Source organism: Dipodomys spectabilis, unplaced genomic scaffold (assembly GCF_019054845.1).
Source record: "Dipodomys spectabilis isolate Male_0828 unplaced genomic scaffold, ASM1905484v1 ptg001378l, whole genome shotgun sequence".
In the NCBI taxonomy this organism is placed as follows: Eukaryota; Metazoa; Chordata; class Mammalia; order Rodentia; family Heteromyidae; genus Dipodomys; species Dipodomys spectabilis.
In genome coordinates this window covers 1-7,206 of record NW_024872055.1, presented here as the reverse complement: position 1 = coordinate 7,206, position 7,206 = coordinate 1, and the positions used below count along the sequence as shown (strand labels likewise).

At 35.3% G+C, this 7,206-nt stretch overlaps 1 non-coding gene across 1 annotated transcript; it reads left to right on the top strand.

The window, feature by feature from the left end:
- Positions 1-1,955: 1,955 nt before the first annotated feature.
- LOC122103030 lies at positions 1,956-2,062 on the top strand. The gene has a single exon (XR_006146678.1). It is a non-coding gene; the product is annotated as a U6 spliceosomal RNA (small nuclear RNA).
- The last annotated feature ends 5,144 nt before the right edge of the window (positions 2,063-7,206 follow it).

The following is a 7,206-nucleotide window of genomic DNA, read 5'->3' as shown; positions in this document are numbered from 1 at the left end:
TTTTTTTTTTTTTTTTGGTTGGTCGTGGGACTTGAACTCTGGGCCTGGGCTCTGTCCCTCAGCTCTTCAGCTCAAGGTGAGCGCTCTACCACTTGAGCTACAGCGCCACTTCCGGTTTTCTGGTGGTTTATTGGAGATAGGAGTCTCACGGTCTCTCCTGCCCGGGCTGGCTTTGAACCGCAATCCTCAGATCTCAGCCTCCTGAGTAGCTAGGATTACAGGCGTGAGCCACCAGCGCCCGGCTGTTTAGATGATTTTTTAAAACACAGTTTCTGGGAAGGTGGCTCAGTGGTAGCGTGCTTGTCTTGCATGCATCAGCCCCAGGGTTTGATTCCTCAGCACCACATAAGCAAAAAAAGATGGAAGTGGTGCAGTGGTTCAAGTGGTAGCGCTAGCCTTGAGCTGAGGGACAACACCCAGGCCCAAGAGTTCATGCCTCATGACCAACAAAATCAAAATAAAGAACAAACCACAGTCTATCACTGTTTTGGCCTTAACTCTGTAATACCGCTGCTTCAGCCTAGGGATAAAATTTTAGGTGTGGACATTTATCAAAACTTCTGACTCAGACTCTATTTGATAATTTTTTAAATAAATATTTTGATCTTAATTTTCCTCTTTGTAAATTAACGTGCACCTATAAAAATTGGTTTGACCATCCAAGTAACCTTCTCAAAGTACCTCCTAATGATGATTTACAAAAAGTTGTACTAGGGCTGGGAAGGTGGCTCAGTGGTAGAGCGCTTGCCTTGCATGCATAAGGGACTGGGTTAGATTCCTCAGCACCACATAAGGAAAAAGAAAAAAGCCGGAAGTGGTGCTGTGGCTCAAATGGTAGAGCGCTAGCCTTGAGCTGAAGAGCTGAGGGACAGCGCCCAGGCCCCACGACCGGACCCCCCCAAAAAAGTTGTACTATATTTCAACAAGTAAAACAATGCTACAAATAAAGAAAACAATAATTAAATGTTAATAATTAATAAAATAAAAAACAAAAATTTATTACTGTTTTCACTATTTGAAGTGTACTACATATTAGATTTTACTATTTTCTCATAATCCTGTACATTTAACACTGACTGAGGTTGTGATGTTCATCAAGAGTTTTATAGAATATGAGTAGTCTTTAAAGCTATCCACTAAGATTACTATTTATGGCTCTTCTCATTATTTTTTTTATGGCTTATATCATCATTTTTCCTCATTAACTTATAAACTGAGGAAGCCCTAAAGTTTTAACAGCCTGTGTAGTTAACAAAGTGTTAACACTTCATTCTGCTTCTTTACACAAAAACTTTGCAACTTCTCATTAATAAAGTTTCTCGAAACTCTGAAATGTACATACTTAGTAGTATATGTCTGCTACCATAAATCTTAAATACTTTATGGAAAAGTTTTATACCTGCCAAACAGTCCTAATTTTGGCATATGTAAACAAATTCCCAAAATTAAATATATTTAAAACATTAAAACTTTTAACAAACCTTAACACTTGGTGCAGTGTTCATTATGACAGGTGCCTTGTATAGAATAATTGAATCCCCCTCCTACACATTTCTTGAGCAACAAATATCTGAAATTATTTTGTTTTTGACATGTCAATCTTGACTTTATTCTTAAATTTGTGCTTATGTAAGAAATATATGGTTCTAAAATTTCATGACAATTCTTTTGAACTTACTTTTTGTTGAATTGTCTAGTTTAATAAAATCCAACTGCACTTTTTTTGGGGGGGTCCATTCGTGGGGCCTGAACTCTAGGCCTGGGCGCTGTCCCTCAGCTCTTCAGCTCAAGGCTAGCGTTCTACCACTTGAGCCACAGCGCCACTTGCAGCTTTTTTCTTTTTGCTTATGTGGTGCTGAGGAATCGAACCCAGGGCCTCATGCATGTAAGGCAAGCGCTCTACCACTGAGCCACCTTCTCAGCCCCAATTGCACTTTTGATATAAAAAATATTCTGTGCTCAATTCAGCCACACATACACTAACATTGGAACAATACAGAGAAGAGTAGCATGGCACTTGCGCAAGGACGATATGCAAATTCGTGGTGTGTTCCATATTTTTACAACAACAGATGCTGGAGGGAATGTGGCCACAAGGGAACCATACAACATTCTTAGTGGGAGTGTAAACTTGTTCAACCACTTTGGAAGGCATTATGGAGGTTCCTCAAAAGATTCCACATAAAGCTCCCCTTTGACCCAGGAGTCCCACTTTTGGGGATTTACTAAATGATCACAAACAAGACCATACTAAAACTACCAGCACCACTATGTTTATTGCAGCATTATTTACAATAGCTAAGATATGGAACCAACCAGCTGTCCCCACTACATGAATGGATCAAGAAAATGTGATGTATATACACAAGGGAATTCTATGCCTCCATCAGAAAGAATGACATTGTCCCATTTGTTAGGAAATGGAAAGACTTGGAAAAAAATTTATTAAATGAAGTAAGCCAAGTCCAAAGGAAAAGGTCCCATGGTTTCCCTTATTTTCAATAACGAATATATGTCTGGGTTAAGCAGACAAGGTCAAAAGCTATGTGCATATGAACAGAAATGATAATGTTAAGGGAATTGAACCCCACGATAGGGAAACAAGTAGTTTTTTGTTTCTTGCTATTGTTTCTAACGTACTTATAATGTGCGATGTGAATTTTCGTTTCTTTGTATGTTCCTCCCCCCACGCTATAACCCTTGTTTTCTCTGTATTTGAAGTTGGTGCATCTGCCTCTTGTATTTACGCTTCTCTAATTTGGGGAGGGGAAGGGAAAAAATGTGTGCGCGTGAATGCATGTGCATGCGTGTGTGTTGGCATGCTCAGAGTTTGAAATCAGGGCTTAAATGTCTTGCTAGACCTTTCTTCTCTAGGTTGGTGAGGTACTATATGAGCTACATTTTTTTCCCTGGGTCTTTGCTAGTTCATTAAAAATTTTGAAAAATAATTTCATGAATTTTTTTTTTTTTGGCCCTTATTGACTTCCAATGGTTATCCACAGATCCCAGGCTCCTGAGTAGCTATCCCGAGTAGATAGGATTACAGGTGTGACTAGCCAATACAAGGCTTTCAGCATAATTTTAAAAGTAGAAGAAAATTTACTTCATGGGGGCCTGTTTAATTATCTCCTACTTTTAAAACATTTTGGATTGATTAAATGTGAATTTATTTCATTTTTGGATTCTTAAAAGATAGTAAGTGATGATATTTAAAAGTTTTGGTACTTTTTAAAAAAGGAAACTGGAACTGTGGGACAGAAGAAATTTGTCTCTCTTTGGACCTCAATTTAGAAGCTCAGCTCTGTGCATGATAACCCAATGTCACCAACACAGTCTGTGTTGAAGACAAAATGTGATAGAAAACAATCACCATGGGCAATATTTGCTATGCTATAATTTCTTGGACAATATGAATATTGAATTGAGAGTGTAAGAGAATGGAAAGAATTTACCTACCTTTTGTGTATTGCTGAAAGACTTTTGGAAACTTTGACTCATTTCCTTCCTCACTGTGTGTCTTTGGGCCATGCACTTAGTGCTTTTAATTACAATTTTTCCCAACACTAAAATAGTAATAACATTAGCATTATAGCAAATGTTATCTTAAGAATTAAGAGAAATAAAACTTGTAAAATACTTAACATAAACTTCTATGCATGAGCTTTGAGTTTAGCCAGAAGTTTTTTTTAAATACTAAATAGAATGTCATAAGTATTGCAGAAACCATTACATGTAGTGAGCAATGTTATCTATTAATCATGCTCTACTTCCAAGGAAGCCGGGTAGATAACTTCTCATGTTGTAAATCAAACTGGTTATCTTAAGTCTTGTTAGTGTAAAAATATAAGGGACATAATAATGAAGGAATGTTGTAGACTGAGATGAAGTCCAAAAGAAAATGTACAAAACTGATAAAACAAAAGTATCTGAGCAGTATATTGTGTTTTGCATCCTTTAAGTTACATCTCAAAGATAAGGCAGACCTAGAAGAATGAATTGTCTTTTTGATATTCTATCATAGGTCTTTTCTCATTCATGTAGAGGCATCATCAGATTTGAGGAACTAAGTTTTTGGTTTGCTTCCTTCCGTTTAAGTTACATCATTTAAGTTACATCTCAAAGATAAGGCAGACCTAGAAGAATGAATTGTCTTTTTGATATTCTATCATAGGTCTTTCCTCATTCTTGTAGAGGCATCATCAGATGAGAGGAACTGTATTTTTTTTGTTTGTTCCTTCCATTTATTCTTCAGTTTGAAATCTGAACTTCATGAGACAGAAAGAAACCAAGTTTTGGAAAGAAAAATCAACGTAAAATAAAATACATAGCCTTGTATAAGGTCTAACTAAATTGAGTTATATAGTCTCAAGCATTAACAGAAAATGATTTAAGCAATATCATGTTATTGAAAACAGAAAAATGTTAGGAGTTGCTTTATTTTTTCCTTTCTACTACCTTGAAATTATTGATTTTGTACTGAGAGATTAAAGATGAGATTAACAAGAAACTTGATTAAAAATTTTCAAAATTTCTGAATAGATATGTTTACCAAAAAGCTCTGAAAATCGCCAGTGGGTTTACAAAGTTGTGTTTAATACAACTTCTATGCTGGCTTAATGTTTTGTAAACAAAAGTCATTAGAGAAATGCAATTCAAAATTACTATGATACTACTTCATAACTATTATAACTCTTATCAAAAAAATCAAAGGAACCAGGTGTGGTGGTAAAGACTTGTAATTCGAAGCTTTTAGGAGGTTGGAGTAAAAAGATTTGGGTCTGAGGTCATCTTGGGTATTGCACACAGTAAAAACATGCCCTTTAAAAAAACTCAAAAGGTAATAAGGTTGGCTGGTGAGAGTGTGGAGAAAAGGAAATTTTCTACACTCTTGGTCAAAATACAGGCTAATACTCTCCTTGTAGAAAGTAGTATGCAGTTTTCTAAAGAAATCCAAAGTTGAAATATCACCTGACCCACCAATCATGTGATTATTTCTCTCTGGGTAACTCATAAATATATCTGTAGTTCATTGTTATTCACATTATTCACAACAACAGCCAAGATATAAATCGAAATTCAGTGTTCAACTACAGACTAATAAACAACTGTGGTGCATGCACAAATATATTTTTCTGTTTCATCCTTAAAATAGCAAGAGACTTCTCCCATTAGCCACAACTTATAATGACCTGAAAGATGTATTGTAAATGAGGAAAAATGTTGTCTTCTGATTTTTGTAAACACACACACACACACACACACACACACACACACACCAACCTCAAACATTAAGAGTGAAATTTTTTGAAAAGTAAAGCAAAGTGGAATTGCTGGGGCATTTAGGTCACAATGTAGAAGATAGTAGATATACAGGATGAACCGGTATAGAGTTGTAATGTACAGCATGAGGATACAGGGGACAACACTGGCCTTACATAGGAATGAAGCTAAATAAGTAGGAGTTGTTCTTCCTAGTAGGGGTTGCTCTTTTGGATGCTCTTCCTCCAGTAATGGATAAGATGAGCATAATTCTTTAAATATACCTGCCTGTTTGCAGAAATAATAACAAACAATATAGCAATAATGTTGTATGCTCAACATAGGATATGAGATTATCCTTGGTGTAAACTAATTATTACAAATAAGGGAAACCGTGGGACCTATGTTTCTTTAAGTCTGGCTTACTTCACTTAATATAATTTTTTCCAAGAACTTCCATTTCCTTACAAATGAGGTGGTATCGTTCTTTCTGATGAAAGCATAGTATTCCATGTTAGCGTGTGTGTGTGTGTGTGTGTGTGTGTGTGTGTGTGTGTGTGTGTGTGTCTCATTTTCTTGATCCATTCATCTACTGAGGGGCATCTGGATGGATTCCATATCTTAGCTATGGTAAATAATACTGTGATAAACATAATTTTGCTGGTAGCTTTAGTGTGGCCTTGCTTGTGGCCACCTGGTTAAATGCCCCGCAGTGGGATTACTGAGTAATAGGGGAGCATTATTGTGTACATCAAGGATAATCTTAGTAAATGAGCAGAATAGCCCTATAGTTATGTACATATGATCGTATAAGGTGATTCTAAGTGAAATGAACTCCAAGACATGTTCTTTGTTGTTTTTGTTCTTAATGTATTGTGTGATTTCTTTTTAACCTTTTGTGTTTTCCCCAACTATGGTGTATCCCCTGTAGTCACAGTATTTGATTTTGATACCCTGGTTATTGTAAATATGTTAATCTGAACTAGGGAAGGGAAAGGGAAAAAATGGTGAGGAAAAGGACAAAGGGGGAACCTATGCAACAGTGATACACAGAAGAAAATATGTTGGAAATAATCTGGAGGGGCTGTTGGGAGGGAAGAGGGAGAAAAATGGGGGAAGGGATAACAAATTAGAAAAGAAATGAATTCATTACCTTACTTATGTAAGTATAACCCCTCTGTACATTACCTTGACAGTAAAATTTAAATAAAAAGTAAAGTAAAGAAGCTATGGGAAGGGGAAACAAAGGAGGAGACAACAATGCTTAATAAGAAATGTATTCATTATTTTGCCCATATAATTGTAACCCCTCTGTATGGTATTTTCACAATAAAAATACAATAAAATACATGAGAGCAGCAATACAGGATATGGGACTGGGGAAAATACTATACAAAGAGTAGAACAGCTGTGGAGAACAATAATTTTACTTTAACATAGGAAGTAATTAACTAGCATACAGATTTTCAGCCTCATGTCAGTCACTAAAAAGGGAAAACAAAATACAAACCAGTAGAGATAAAATAGAAAACTAAACAATAAGGATGAAGAGATGGCTTGGACCAAAAATTACAAATGAGACAATTAGGAAACAAATAAAAAGCTGGTAAGTTTAAAAAATATTACCCATAATTCTATTAATTGTTGTTTACATCACAATTTGTTAGAACTATAATTTAAATCACAGTTTAGTATTATATCATTTTAATAATAGGTTACTTATTATTGATTTCTTAATGTTGAATGTTTAATATATAATTTTACTTTTAGCAGCTATAGAAAAGAAGAAAGTGAATCTAATTTTACTAATATATATCATGAATTGTAAAATTGAGAAGCAGAATTTAAACAAATAATATATTATTACTTTTTTAATTCTGTGACTTAATGTAATAATTCAAAGTGTATTCTACAATCATCAATCATTTTAACCCCATTGACTCTAGG